The sequence below is a fragment of the Dendrobates tinctorius genome, unplaced genomic scaffold (assembly GCF_039654945.1).
Source record: "Dendrobates tinctorius isolate UK_male_01 unplaced genomic scaffold, ASM3965494v1 ptg000059l, whole genome shotgun sequence".
NCBI lineage: Eukaryota > Metazoa > Chordata > Amphibia > Anura > Dendrobatidae > Dendrobates > Dendrobates tinctorius.
In genome coordinates this window covers 17,639,048-17,655,574 of record NW_027361727.1, presented here as the reverse complement: position 1 = coordinate 17,655,574, position 16,527 = coordinate 17,639,048, and positions in this window count along the sequence as shown.

The following is a 16,527-nucleotide window of genomic DNA, read 5'->3' as shown; positions in this document are numbered from 1 at the left end:
AGCAGACCCCAAAGGAATAGACAGCCCCCACACAAGTATTGACGGTGAAACAAGATGAAAACACAAACACAGGCAGGAAAATAGGCTGAGCAAATGATGGGGCCCAAACTAACTAGAAAGGACAGGAAAGGAAAGACACTGTCTGCAATCTGCCCAAAAAACCCTACAAAAATAATGTCCAACACTTCTGATAACAAAATTAACCCTGAAGTCACTAGACTTCTCCCACTATATCAGCACTCTGAAATATTCTGAGACAGAGCAAAAAAGAGGCCAATCTAATAAGGGACAAAAAGCAAATTGGCAAATACAGATAAATAAGAGTGGAAATTCAGCACAGCCCCAGCCAGGGCTGGCTGATCACACAGAAAACTGAACAGACCAACAAAATCAAGTGTCAACATTAGCAGAAACACTTAGCTTGAGATGACTGGAACAGAGCTGAAAACCAAGACCTGAAAAGCCAGAAGGAATCACCAGCACCAGAATAGGGCGTCGGCTGTGTTAAATCCAGTCTGAGATTCCACAGATCCAATCGTTATCCTCATCATCAGGTGGCAGATCTCTGCTAATTAAATCAACCTCACTACCTCCTGTTACCACCAGAGGGAGCCCGGAAGGAGAACTCACAACTGGTAGACCAGAAAATGAGTTCACAACAGGTCTCCCATTTTGCACTAAGGACATAAGAAGAATACACCAGGTGGGGATTGCACTAAAGAACTACTTCAGTTCAAAGTTTAGCTGAACCCTATTGAGTTTAATAGAAGTTTACTTGCATTTAAATGTTTTATTGTAAAATAAAAATGTTTAAATATTTTATATAGAAGGTAATATATATGTTGTAAGGAATAACTTTATAACTTGGAAGTAGTTGTTATGCAACGTTAAAGAATAAGTGCCTCCCATAAAGGGAAGTTGCATTTGATTTGTTTACCTGTTGTAATGCATTACCCAAAAATCTTTTGTATGTTCCTTTAATACCTGTTTTACTTTGTTTCAGCCCACGGACGTGCTGTGTTTAATGGGGGGGTATGTGGCACCCCTGAGGATCCAGTCGCCACAGAGGTACTGCACCTCACCCAGAGGTGTGGTGCTCCACTCTCAGGTAAGGAGGGAGCACCACCCAGAACTCAAACACCTGAACCCAACACACACAACAGTAGCAGGGCACCCTGGACTTACCCTATGGTAGAATGGTCTCATCCCTGGCTGGGTAGTAAAAGGTGTTGGGAGATGGGTGACGTTGGTAGGAAGAGAGCAGGAGACCACAGTCCAGTTCAGTCAGGAGGAAGGAGAGTGGAGAGATAGGTGAAGCAGCTCCATGTCAGGAGGAGCTGCAGAAGGAGGGAAAGAGACAGAAGGAAGCTCCCGGAGAGCAGAAGGGGTGTTAGGGGCACAGGAAAAGTGGATGCCACCCGTGGGGCCCGATCCAGTATTGGAGAGACCAGGTTGCATGGGGGTACCAGCCCCCGAGCCTAGTGGAGAAATCACCGGACTCAAATAGAAGCTGGAGGCAGAGGCACCTGTAGGTGTTTCAGCCACAAGCCACAGTTATCTTCGCCAGAAAGGCAGCCATAAGGGAGCAAGGGGACACAGAGAGGACGTCACCCGACAAGGTCCGCGGCTGCTGGCCTGGGACACTGACTGTGAGGTGTTGGGCAGGAGAGGCGGAAGGCCAGCACAGTGAGATGGCCAGGAGAGGCATATACTGAAGGGAGTCCTGGAAAGGTGTATCCTGAACTACCTGGGAGTTTGCTGGGCCCCTCACCTGGAGGACGCAGTGCCAAACGGGCATCTGTGCATGCCAGAACAGTGAGTAAACCTTTGGAACTGCACTCAACCGTGTCCTCTAATTATTCCTGCGTCACCTGCCCTGCATCACATGCAACATCACCTTTAACATCTACACTCACTGGGATACAGCTCTACCTGTGGAGAGCTATACCACCTCTGCTGCCCTGTCACCATCCCAGAGGATCTGCTTTGCAGCGTCAGTCCCCTGACCGAATACCACAGGTGGCGTCACGAACACTTTATTACAAACTTTATTTATCCCTTGTAAATATTCCTTTAATTGGAAGCTCAAGGCCACAGACCAGGTCAACTGCTGCCGTGAATTGGACGCCCAGGGCCACGGACCGAGTCAACTGCTGCCGTGACACTACCCCTTTTAATACTGGCCCGGTACCGAGTACCCCACAGCCCTAGCGGGCGATCCACTCACTTTTACGATTCTCCCTTGCCGCTGCCAAGAGTGGATGGTCATGTGAACACAAGTATGTGATTTATATACTTCTGGCCACATTCCGAATAGACGTGTCCGGCCTCGATCAATTCACTTTCATTGAGTGAGGCCACACACGTCTCATTATCATGTGATCGAATGTATGCAAATCGCCAGCATCAGAAGATCCTGATAATGTGCACTGCACACTGTGAGAATTCAGAAGTCTGCAGTCACATAGAATGACTGCAGACTCATCACAAACTTGGACAACCCTTTAAAGCTCCTAACATACATAAAAATATAAGAATTAATCAGTATCACCAAATTTTTTTACATCCAGGTACCTTATAGATGATGTTGTCTCTGATCCCCTGAATAAATAATTGCCACACATTACATTCCCTGCACAAATTATGACCCATACACTGTTCTTATGATATATGTACTCCACACTGCCCCCTTCTTTTCATACTCAGCCCTTCTTTAAAATTTCCTCTCACACTGTGTAACCCTTATAAAGCCCAGTCTCTATACTATGCCCCCTCATCACACTCCCCCTCCTTTGCTGACTGTCCTCTCCTGGTTGTGCACTTACACTGTCCCCCATGCTACACCCCACACTACCCATTCTCTATTCTATGCCCACTCACAATTTTCTACCCCATACTCTCTTCTCACACTTTTCCCTTCAATAGTGTCCTCACACATTTCCCCTCCCTCCTCATACTGTCTCCTCTCACATCCCCCCTGCTGATCTTACTGTCTCCTCATATATCTACCCCCTTGCTTTCTATACTGCATCCTCACACATCACCTCGACTCCCCATACTGTGTCCGCACCCATCCCATCACCCTTGCTCCCTATTCTGTGTCCGCATACATTCTTCCCTTTGCTACTCATACTGTGTCCACATCCATTCACCCACTCACCATACTATGTCAACATACATTCTTCCCCTTGCTCCCCATTCTGAGCCTGCCCCCATCTTCCCCATTCTGTGCCCACATCAATCCCCCTACTCACCATACTGTGTCTGCACCCATCCCCTCCCTCGCTCCCCATACTGCATCCACACCCATCTGCCCCATTCTGTGTCAGCACCAAACCCCCATCTCCATACTGTGTCCACACCCATCCTCCCCATTGTGTGTCCACACCAATCCCCTTACTTACCATACTCTGTCTGCACCCATACTGCTTCCTCAAACCTGCCCCCAATCTTCCCTCTTGCTCATAATTTTGTGTTTTCAAGTTTCTTTCACTCCCCATATTGTGTCTGCACCTGACCCTTCCTTGCTCCCCAAACTGTGTCATCATATCTTACTTACCCCCTCCCCTCTGTTGCGCTATATCTCCCTGCCACTTCACTAAATCCCCCCTTCATGGCACTAAATCAGAGCTTCAATTGTACTCACGTTTGAAAGACGCAAGTACAATTCATCACTGGGAGCCAACGTGCTGCACTTTCTATGACAAAGAAACACCAGAAACCTGCTGTGTCCAGGGTCGATGCCCCAGCTGCCCACCTTGATATGCCTGTGTATGCTTCATTTACGATGGGGCTCTGCATATGTTGAAGAGCCCCATTACTGGAATTTCAAGGGATCCCATCAGTCTGATGTCCAATCTCAATACATCATTCCCTATTTAGTGCATGAGAAATAATTTACTATTTTGGAACAAGCCTTTAATATTGATGGTCTTCACACACTTTTGCATCCATGATCATTGTAATGATACTGTACGATAGGACATAAGGTTCCCTGAGTATTACACTGCAGATGAGATTTTTACCTGTCAGTAGCTGCGACACCCCCTTCCTCACCCACAGCTCAAACACATTTCAGCTCTGTGCCTGCATCTGTAACAAGACACCAGACACTTCCTGTGCCAACCTTCTCTCTCCCCAGAAAAGGAATGTTAATTAGCTAAGTGGAAAGAATGTCTTTTGTCCTCACCATGCGGCAAATTCAAGTATGGGAGATATTAGCGAAGCCATAGCTCAGACCCCGTTCGCGACAGAAAAATGAAACGGACATTTCTTCGACGTGCTCCGATCCGGCTTCACTACGGTGGTTCTAGCTATGTTCTCGCCCCAACAGAACCAGAGAAATGGAGTTCTCCTAACCAGAGTGGAATAAACAGCTGGTGCTTGGTGTCATTACAAAGCAAATTTCAATATAAGATGAATGATGGTTCTGCCGATACTCTGCTAGGTTTTCAAGCCCAGATATGGTGGTAATAAGCTTTCTGGACCTACATCTGTACTTTGAGCAGGAGGAGGACACTCATCAGCCAGCCCCTTTAGTGAGGTCACAAACCCTAAGCGATAAGGTATTCCCTCCCTAAAATGGGTCATTCCAGCTAGAGATCTCATGCCAAGAGGTTCTCAGATGAGTGGAGACGTGTGGCTGCTGCCCCTCCCCCCACATGGTTAGCCTAGGACCATCTAAGCACATGTAAGGGTACGTGCACACGCTGCAGATTCTGCTGTGGATTGATCCGCACGGATTTTGCAAAATCCGCAGGTAAATCCACAGGTCAAAAGACCTGCGGTTTATCTGCAGAGTAGCCTGCGGTTTTGCCCTGCGGCTTATCACCTCTACAATGGAGTAGATGGTAAACTGCAGCAGAATCCACAGAAAGAATTGACATGTCAATTCTTTTTGTGGATTAGAAACTGCAGCAAATCCGTGCGGAAAAATCCGCAGCATGTGCACAGCGGTTTCCATTTCCCATAGGATATTATGGTACTGTACACCGCAGCAGAAACTGCTGCAGATCCGCAGGACCAAATCCGCTGCAGATCCGCAGCAGAATCCGCAGCTTGTGCACACACCCTAAGTGTTAACCTCTGTTTTTTAAACCTGTTTATTTTATATTTGCATTGTACATATCTAATGTCTCAACTTCATAAAATCTTTTATCTCTGTAAACACTGCCCGCCTTTTTGGGAATAAATAACTTTAGTCTGTCTCCATGCTCTAGAAACGAATTTACGTGCCTTTAAGATAATTACGCTACTGAATTGGGTTGGCTTTGAACCCCTCTATTAAGTTTATAAATTAATCAGAGGAATCTGGAGCTGGTGGCGGCGAAGTGTGCTCTGGGTCCTGGGCACTGCTGAGAGTGACGGAAGGGATTTTATAAGTTAAATTGGGTGGCTGTGGCCAGAGCATTGATAATTCCCTCACTACAGCGTGCCGGGTGGCCAGTCCTCATTGAAGTAGCCGGCTGGCGACCAATTATCCCAGGTGTAGTTCCCTGACTGACCTGAGGGTAAGGGGGGGTGCCGGAGAGCTGCACATTCCAAAGTGGAAGTGAAAAGTGGGATATACATAAATACCCGCAGTTCGTGAAATACTGTTAGCAGTGGTGGGACATCCAAAATAACCCCCCTGTGATAAATTGTTAGGGCAAGACTAGCTTGCTGTTTTTATCACATTGTGGCAGTGGTGGGATAACTAAAATAAGCCCCCCTGTGCATGTAATAGCCGTGTGTCAGCAGTGCACTGCGTCCCTCTGTCCGTGACATATTGGTGTCAGCAGCAGGATCGTGACAATCATCCTTACCTATAACTTCTCAGAACAACCCTCACTTCTCCCTATCATAGATCGAGTGAAACCTCTTTGAGACGATCAGTCCAAATTGCACTGACAAGTTGTCTTCTAGGGGATGGTCTTCTCATAGATGAAGACCAGTAGGCATAAAAATCTGTCATAAAATATCCGGTATGAATGAGGGGGTGGTCTCAAAAGGGTGGTCTTTTATAGAGTTTTCACTTTATTTCCATTGTCTTGAGTTTTGATTTCCATGATTGATTGGTAAGATTTGCTTTCATCTCCTTTTTATGCTATGTGAATCAGAACTGCTTTTACCTGATGAAGGCAGTGCGAGTGACTCTCTGGAAACCAGGTCCTTGAAAACATATTGTTAGTATAAATTAAAAAGGATCAATTGAGAATAATTTTTTTTTTACTTTGAAAAAAACATCCCTGACTGTAATAATTGAAGCATTCAAACAGCTATCAAGGCTGATTTATTTATTTATTTTTGCAAGTAACCCCTTGTGGTGTAGTGACCACTGTGTCCACTAAGGGGCGCTGTATGGATGTCCCAGGAGAGTGGATGAATGGCAAGATACTGAATGACCGTTATGTATCTCAAGGTGGGTGGCCTTGAGATGGAGGTTTATGTGTGTGTTAATCAGCAGTGATACTGCTGAGGTGCTAGTTCAATGTGTCAGGGACTAATTACCTACAAACCCACCCAGAGGGTGTGTTTAATAACGCTATTGTAAAGTCTATATGTGTGTGTGAAGGACCTGTGATGAGGTCATAGTCATGTGACCTGGTGGGCGTGGCTATGGACCATATAATGTGGCCAGGGTAGGTAACATGAGGTGAATGCTGGGACCCGATTGGTCCAGTGTGGAAGGTCCCGCTGAGGTGGAGCTTCCTGGCTAACAGCCTGTGAAGTGGCTTTGGTGAATGGCTGCACGTGTCTGAGAGTTCCCAGTGGAGGGAATGGACGTCTGCAGTATCCTAAAGGAACCATGAGTGACCCTGACGTGGGTGAGATATTTGAGGCTAGAAAGCCTGTGCATGTTTAACCCGTGTGACCACAGGGATTACAGAGCTGAACTCTGTCATGGACGCTATGCTGTTATAAGAACTTTATGTTGCTTCTATTGGTTTATGCTGCTGAATATACCACATGGACTGTTTTGGTTTGGTGGAAAACCTGGAGCCAGATGTGTTTTGTTCACTGCCTAGCGAGGATCCCCTAACTGAATAACAGCGCTACCTCACACCCTTTATGAATAAGTAATTTTTTCTTTCTTTTTTTGTGTCTTTTGGTCTTTGCTTTCCGAGACGCATAACATTTCTTAAAATTTTACATCAACATAACAGTATGAGAGCGCGACGAGTTGTATTTTTAAATTTTTTTAAGCAGCATCATTTAATTTACCATATATTGTACTGAAAATTTAAAAAAAAATGGTGCAGAATGGGAAAAAAACACAATTCTACATTTTAGTTTGAAATTTGTTTATATTGCTTTCACTGTTCAGTAAAAATTACATGTTATCTTTATTCTGTGAGTTAGTACAATCATGGAAATTAAACTACCTTTAAAAATTTTTTGGCTCTTTTTCTTGTCCCCTAGGAGTCGGTTGATCAGAGATACAATACTTACTCTAAATGTATTCATCTTCTATGAGGCACTGCCTGCGATAAATGCTCAAGAGGGGACTATCAATTTAAAGAGGTTGTCCAGGACTTTATTTTTTTACTTTTCTATTTTTTTTACTATGGGCCTAAAAACTTGATAACAGAGACAACTACCTGCCTGTTATACCCAGTCATGGCTCAGAGCACTCACTAACCACTCCTGCCAGTGATTCAGCTGCTCCACTTCAACAGAGCAGCTCTTCCTCTTCTGCTCTGCTCTGTTGACGCGGTGTGACTGCCGATATCATGCTGATTAACAACCAGCTTCCTGTAGTTAGCCAGCAGGAAGATGGCAGTCAATCAGCATGACATCGGCAGTCACACCCCATCAACAGAGCAGAGCAGAAGAGAAGCAGCTGCTCTGTGGACGAGATGTTAGCAGAAACTGCTGAATCGCTGCCAGGAGTGGTCTGTGACAGATATTGACAGTTAGAGTGATCAATGAGTGGAACAAGCTGCCACGAGAGGTGGTGAGTTCTCCTTCAATGGATGTCTTCAAACAGAGGCTGGACAGACATCTGACTGGGATGATTTAGCGAATCCTGCTTTGAGCAGGGGGTTGGACCAGATGGCCCAGGAGGTCCCTTCCAACTCTACGATTCTATGATTCTATGTGCAGGCGGATATCAACGCTGGTCACAACTCGTAGTTAATTAGCATTTACCTGCCTGTTAATTCTTAGGCACATTGTTAAAAAAATAGTCACAGATAACCCCTCATATAGGGACAATTATTTAAACAGGTTCACGAGGGGAGATATGTATCATCAAGGTTGGTAGCCTCGGTGATGTAAGCCAAGTAAAGCAGTGCTAAGAGATTTAATGGGACATGTTTTCGAGCAGCAGAGAGATGGGTGAGACTAGCTGCTCACATATCTCCACCCCGGAGCATGGTACGGCAGATAAAAAGGAGACGAGTTGTCTCATTCAGTGCATAGAGGTGTGCAGACCTCCAGTACTGTTTGTGTGTGCTAAGGACTCAAGAGCTGGACACTAATCCGAGCGGGGCGAACCCGTACTATTGTATGGACTATTTATTTTTTGTTTTCGCTTTGTGCCAGAAATGGCTGTTTTGTTTTGTTGTACTGAGTGGTTTATGAAGGTTTTTAATAAACCAACCTGGACATTTTACAGAAAACCGCTTCCTGTGCCTACCTCAAGTGCAACCGAGTGAGTAGAAATCCTACACCACTTATAAATAGTTTAAGGTATAAAATCCTGCAGTCTTCGCTTTCTCCATTCCTTCCTCTTTTGTGTCCCTATTATATTTTACAGAGATGCTCTCTTTTTTTCCCTCTTGCATTATATAATTCATATACTTTTTGATGCTCGACCAACAAAATCAAAAGACTGTTGACCTCAGCATACCTCCAATTTCATGTGTTGTAGAGAATCTAATGCGAGGCCCTAGCATTGCCTCCAGGTAAGCATATCTCTGACATACGATACCGCAGAGAGCACCATATGGCGATACACAGAGTGCACAAAGCTCTGCAGAACAGAGCTCCAGGGGACTGTGCGCTGCCTGCAGCTCCCTGCACACAGCGCTGCAATGCTTACGAGGACTTATTCTTAAGAACTCAAAAGATAGAAGGAGGAATGAGAAAGCACCTTTTCGGAAAGGAACACGTTCTGTATGATATTGCTCCACTCATGAGTAACAAATGTCTAATACCGTGCATATATTTGCATTTTATTGCAACGAGGCAGGATGCGGCGTGTTCTACATTTCCACAAATTTGCACTTAAGACGACCGTCCGTTATTTTTTGGGGGCTTATGAAAACAATTTTTACTGATGCATTGGGGAATATTTTCCATGAATACGCAAGGCAAGATGCAAAGAAAGAAAATAATGTCTCAAATCTTATCTCCACCGGGACGGAGATAGAATGAAATATTAGATTCTATGTGGATAAAAGAAAGGTTATGCAACAAGGGGGAGCTAACAAGATTGCATTATACACTGGGGGTTCTGTTTCTTACATATTCTTCCTTTTGCATAGCCTATCAGGTGCTGCTAATCTTGTAAATTATATCATATATAAAACCGAATGGAAAATACAGTGCACTGCAGCAGGTCTGCCTGAAACCTGAAGGCACGTGATACACCGGACACACCTACATAACATAAATGTAAGTCATCGCAAAAAGGTATCACTGCTCTCAGCATATATGCTATTCTTCAGTTATATAGTGACACTTTTTCAAAGTAATCATCATAATATTAATTATAATTAGAGATGTGGGAATAAATGCACAGGATCCTGGCCTAGTGGACCATTCAAGATTCCGTGGCCACAGGACTGGAGCCCTGAGAACTTCTTCTTACCTCCCGACATTCACGGCACCTCTTTTGGTCAGCCGACCTGGCTCAACGTCAAGTGTGCGTTGCGATGCAATGATGATATTGCACCAGATCGGAAGAAGGTGGTTCACACGGCCTCCGTCCGGTGGTCATTGAATATTAACACAGCCGCTAAAATAGGGACTTGCGAATCGATTCTCTCATATCGAATTATATTGCTGATTATCGAGATGCGCAGAACGATTGGAGGTGTTTGGAGGTGATTCGAAATTGTTTGGAATCTCACCAAATTTTTGGGGATTTAATGGATGCCAAATTTTGGGGGAATTTGATTCGCTCAATGTCACGGATGTGTCAGAGGCTGCAGACCGTTGCACTGCATCTGTCTGCAGAAGGTGTCCGTTGTTTGCTTTGCAGACTAGTGGTGGCCACCTCCCCAGGTGCTAATGACCACACCTGGACCTGAGTGTTTTTAGCTCCTTACTTCCTGTTGGAAGGTGCGGGTGTTATTTCTTGTTTGCCCTTCTCTGTTGAGACTGGGAGCTGTAGCAGTCTGCTAGCATCCTCTTGGGGTTTGGAGGGCATCAGCGTGTCTCTGAGTCTACGTAAGCTAAGTGTCCTCCTTGTTGCATTTATCCTTGCTGTCTTTAGTGTTAGTGTAAGGGAGAAGACCAGGATGTGGGTACCAAAAGGGCACCCGTCCGGAACTGCTGAGGCCGTGTCCAGTGTTGCAGGGAGAAAGGAAATGGGAGACGGAGAGGACCCATGACCTGCAGAGGAGGGGCGTGGGGAGCGAGGGAGAAAAAGAGGGAATTTGAGCGGGAAGAGTCAGAAAGTTCCAGCCAGAGAGTAGAGAGAGCAGAGCTCTAGCGAGTGCCATGGGTAGCCTGAGCCCATGCAGTAGCAAGGGGTGAGAAGTGCAGGAAGGACCAGGAATGCTGCCGGGCATGCAGGATGAAGCATGCCAAGAGGGAGACTGAGGCACGGGACTCCTGACTGCAGAGTGTGCCGAGCGGGAGATCTTGTGTGAACAGATGCTGAGGGCAGCATGATAGACTAGGGGCTCAGCGGGTCAGACTGGTGACCACCTACTGCCGTCAGAGTCAGATGAGTTGGAGCAGATCTGTTGGGCGGGTAAGCCTGAAGACCGCAACACCGGCATCAGCCGGCTTTCAGCTTTCAACTGTGAAGAAGTGATCAGCATCGGACTCAAGTTAAGCGGAACCAATACCTGCATAAACTTTTGCTTTAAATTACCATGTTATTTGAATTCTCAAATTAAAAACCTGTTGCCGGCGGCAGTGCCGGGTATTAAAGCGGGAGACTTGCGTGATTTTCTCGCATTACACTTGCAAGTGTGACCCCGGCCTTACCATCCAAATTTTAGCAAATCTGGAGATTAATTTATCTCTAGATAACAATAATGAAAATGTAAAAAAAAAAATAAATAATAACAATAATAAAATAATGTTAATATACTTTTGAATAAAAAGCAAAAGATAGCAAATTGGGCATTTTTTTCTATAAAGGCAATAGTGACTGAAGTTTGAGCAACTGCTGCAAAAAGAAGACGTTTTAATCTGAACTGACCTATCTTTAGTCTCAAGAGTAACATAAATGTAGTAATCTCTATATGAGTGCAGCTCCGAGTGGCTCCGGTTAAGGGCATGCCGCTCGGTAAATGCCAGCTTTGCTGAAGCCTGATTCTAATGGCCAAACACATCATGGGTTCACATTGGGTCACTGCTATGGATGAAGAATACATTTAGTAGCTAGAATCGCTCTATCGAGAGGATTTTGTTTGTTTTTTCTTTTCTTTGTGAGCAGGTGAGCTCAGAATATAAAAAATAAAAGTACGCACAGACAGGTGCACTTTAAGGCTACGGCAACACTATTGTGACGCATTAAGGTCTGTGGGTGACTAATATTGACTAGTATTGATGTGATATTGATGTGACCAACTATATGGATTACAGGCAATGTGCCATTGGAAAATGGTCTTGTTTTTAACCCTTTAAAGACCTGGATTTTCTTTTGTATTTGCGCTTCATGTTTTTTTTCTCCTCCCCCCTGTTCCAAGAGCCATCATTTTTATTTTTCCAGCCACATGGAAAATCATTGGCTTCATGATCATGTTGCGAAGCTGGTCCACCTGAAATCATGCCATGTGCTGCTTACAAGCCACAGACAGCTGCTGAAATACTCACTGCTCCCCACGCCCGGGACTATGGGAGTGTGGAGCAGTGAATATTCATTTCACTTTAATAGTGGGCACAGTAGCCACAGCCGCTGGCTTCCTGCAATGGCCAGGCAATCACGTGTGCCCGCTACTTAAGGAATGAATATTCACTTCTCTTCACTCCCATAGGCGTGGGGACCAGTGAATATTCATTGATCTTTAATAGTGGGCACATGTGATTGCCTGGGCTGCGGCAGGAAATTGGCGGCTGCACCTCCTGTGAACACTATTAAATATCAATGAATATTCACTGCTCCCCACGCCTATGCGAGTGGAAAGCAGTGAATATTCATTCTCTTTAGTAGCGGGCACACGTGATTGTCCTGCCGCTTATGTGTGCCTGCTATTTAAGAAAATGAATATTCACTGGTCTCCACGCCCATAGTGCCTCCCACGTCTCGGCACTGGCTTCACTGCACAGAAGTGGGTGGGACTATAGGACTGGGGAGCAGTGAATATTCATTTTTCTTTAACAGCGGGCACAGGGGTTAGTCAGCAACCGGCTCCTGCCTCCTGTGACATGTTGCTCCGCCTCTCCCCCATCTCCCCATCCACAGCCCCCATCAGGCATCGTACATCCAGACTATAAGACGCACCCCCCATTTTCCATTTCCATAGCAAATCAGAAAAACTATACATTTCTAATCGCAGGTACTTGCTAATATTATTATTACACCTACAACATATTGGGGTAGGATCTTGAATATGGGAACACCCCTTTAAGCACACATTAAGGATGAGAAGTTCTGTTTCAGATGTCGAATATACTTTTTATTTTCATTTTTATTTTTAATTTTTTTTCATTTTTTACCATGTCTCACAATTCTATTTTCTGGCAGTGAATAAATGCCTCAAAAGACTAAAAAACTATTTAGACCTTGCTCTGTTACTCTGTGAGTTTCCATTGTCTAGATCAGGGTTTGGCAATGATGGAAACACCGCAACAGACTGGAATACTATTAAATGTCTAGAAGGATTGCAACAGTAAAAGTTTCACTGTACTTACAAAACATATTTGCTTACAACACCTAGTAATAGGCTCATCAGGTAAGGTGGCTCCTCTAAGCTTCAGGTCTGGGTGGGCACACGGCCCCCAGGCATTGATGCAGAAAGCAGGAAGGCACATGGGCAGTGTTGACTTGGCACATTCTTGAATTTCAGGGGCAGCAGCACGAATGAAGTGAAACCCGCAGTGATGGAGGCAAGTTAAAGCACAGTATGCATGGAAGGTGGAGCACACCAAACATAGAGGTTTAAAGCATCAATCTCAAGAGGTGGAGCACACCAAACATAGAGGTTTAAAGTATCAATCACAAGACACAGGTGACTATGGTAATGTGTCTTATTTAGGTCTAGGGAGATGATATCATTGATCAATGCTAGGCAACTTGCAAAACTTAACGTGGAGCACAACAGAGGGCAGCAAGCACAGAGGAAGGAAGCGAAGCCCAGGATACTCGGGACAGGTGCGTAACGGCTATTTTGTTTTTAGGATTTTTTGTAGTATTAGTAGAGAACTCATTATTAGTGCTATCAGAATGGCATACATCGATTGAGTGATAAACCTCTATTGCAGAGGAATTGCTTTAGGGTTTCAGAGGCTGGTATGTCCAAGTTCTGGTGCCTGAGGGAGCCCAAGTATTCATGCCATGTAAAAATAGATTTTAATATTGATGTCCAGGAGCTTTTTGTTACACCTCTGTTTATAAGTTTAAGAAACGTAGATTACAGACTAATGCATTTTACCTACAGTGGCGAGAGACAGATTTGTGTTGCTTATGTACTTAGCTGCCAGAAAATTGTCTGGGCTGGATACGATTATAACAAACTCTCAGCTGACAGAAGCATATCACTATATGCGTGCGTAGTTTCAGCTTCCTGATTAAATCTAAATACGTTCTCATTTATTGAAAAGGAAAAAAAGGGACATAGAAAATAGTAAGAATTGAAAGAAAATAACTAAACAGTAGCGATGAAAGAATCAAATTTGACTAAATTTTTTTTGCGATTTAGTTTGACAAACCTAGCAAAATGACCACTAAATCTCGCCGGCCTCCTCTCTTGGTCTTTCTTATACCTGTTATATTTTTGATTGGGTCTTCTGCTTTCTATTTCAATCTCGTATCGTAATTCGTAACGTGATGGCATGGGACAGAGTGAACAGAAGACTAGGCCGAAGGTTGCCAGAGACCCAAAAAGAAGATGGGCACTAGATAGACCACACACGGTGATATGCAAATTAATTATGTGGCTCATGCCCTGTGTAACGACGTGGGGCATAGTGAACGAAAGACCAGGTCTGAAATGGCCAGAAGTTAAGAATGAAGATTGAAAAAAGATGGTAAAAGAGCCGATGGAGGGACTGGTGGCGGTGGGACAAGAACATTGAGTGCCAGAATGAAGATAGAATTGCTGATGGAAGGACTGGTGGCGGTGGGACAAGAACATTGAAGGCCAGAATGAAGATAGAAGAGCTGATGGAAGGACTGGTGGCGGTGGGACAAGAACATTGAAGGCAAGAATGAAGATAGAAGAGCTGATGGAAGGACTGGTGGCACTGGGACAGCAATAGGGAAGGCCAGAAGGAAAATAAAAAAAAGAAGATAGAAGAGCTGATGGAAAGACTAGCTGCGGTGGGACAGGAACGAGGAGGGCCGAAGATAGGTAAGTATACAAGGTAAATTTTTAAACCTAGCTAATTTGCATCATATTTATTAGATGTCAATTGAAAAGTCACAACTGAATTGAGGGAACCTGCAAAAATTAAATTTTGGTAAATTAGTTCAATGAATTGAGCCTAAACTCAAAAACCTCTCTAATATAAGCAAACAAATGGTTAATTCTATATAAGAGTTGTATGAAGCATTGAAATGAAAAACTTGTGTATGTAATTAACTTCGTCTAAAGGGATTGTTCGGCTTTGGGGTACAAGTCTGCAGACTTGTGAATCCTTGCAGCGTGCATAGTGCATGCTGTGAGGATTCTGCGGTGCCGGGAGCAGGCAGGATGTGAATGCAAGTATACAATTTGGCTACTTCTGGCCACATTCCGACTAGACATTCAGTGGGGAGAATAAGTATTGATACACTGCCAGTTTTGCAAGTTTTCCCACCTACAAAGAAATTTTTATCGTAGGTACACGTCACCTCTGAGAGACAGAATCTAAAAATAAAAAAAAAAAGAAAATCACACTGTATGATTTTTATACAATTAAATAGCATTTTGTTACATGAAATAAGTATTTGATACAATAGAAAAACAGAACTTAATATTTAGCACAGAAATCTTTGTTTGCAATTTCAGAGGTCAGATGTTTCCTGTAGTTCTTGACCAAGTTTGCACAAACTGCAGTATGGAATTTTGAAAACAAAATCAGTGTGCATAAAAATGCACAGGATGACATCACCACCTGGTGAGCCTCCCAGCAAACAAATACACCAACTCCAATAAATTATGTCATAACAAGAGAAACTGGAGTGCGCGGTGACAGCAAGAAAAATACTTTTTTGTATGGGGTGGACATTAGGCACCTGGGGCTCCCTCTCTGGCTTCTTAGATCCCGGTAAGCGGCATCATTCATTTATTTAACCTGGCTGCTCAGGATATATCGTGGTATTATTGCGGTCCATGATGGGAACTTCCTGACCTGCCTCTTATACATTTTTTCTTTTGGTCACTTGACCTGAGTATTTGCTTGCAATAGGATTGCTTTGCCAGAGGGGTGGCCCTCGTGTTTTGCTTGTATGCTCCTTGGTGCACTATCCTACTATGTATAATTATTTATATATTTTGTATGCATAATAAACATTTATATTTTTATACAAAAAAGTATTTTTCTTGCTGTCACCGCGCACTCCAGTTTCTCTTGTTATGGCAGTATGGAATTTTGGCCCACTCCTCCATACAGATCTTCTCCAGATCTTTCAGGTTATAGGGCTGTCGCTGGGCAACATTGAGTTTCAGCTCCCTCCAAAGATTTTCTTTCGGATTCAGATCTAGAGAATGGCTAGGCCACTCAGGGACCTTGAAATGCTTCTTACGGAGCGACTTCTTAGTGGCCCTGGCTGTGTGTTCGGGTCATTGTCATGCTGGAAGACCCAGACATGACTCATCTTCAATGCTCTCACTGAGGGAAGGAGGTTCCTGGCCAAAATTTCACAATACATGACCTCATCCATCTTCCCTTCAATATGGTGGAATCATTCTGCCCCGTGCAGAAAAGCACCCCTAAAGAATGGTTTCCCCCCACCATGCTTCACAGTTGGGACATTGTTCTTGAGGTTGTACTCATCCTCCTTCTTCCTCCAAACATGACGAGTGGAGTTGATACCAAAGATTTCTATTTTGGTCTCATCTGACCACATAATCTTCTTGTCACGGTCACGCGTGTCTGGACGCAGCGAGTACTGCAAGGCGAACCCATGTGACACACTTGACCCTGGATACACCGCCTCCAGTGGGGCGAATTTAAATAATAAACATGTGCAGCTGGATACAGCGCCTCCAACTGGTGAAT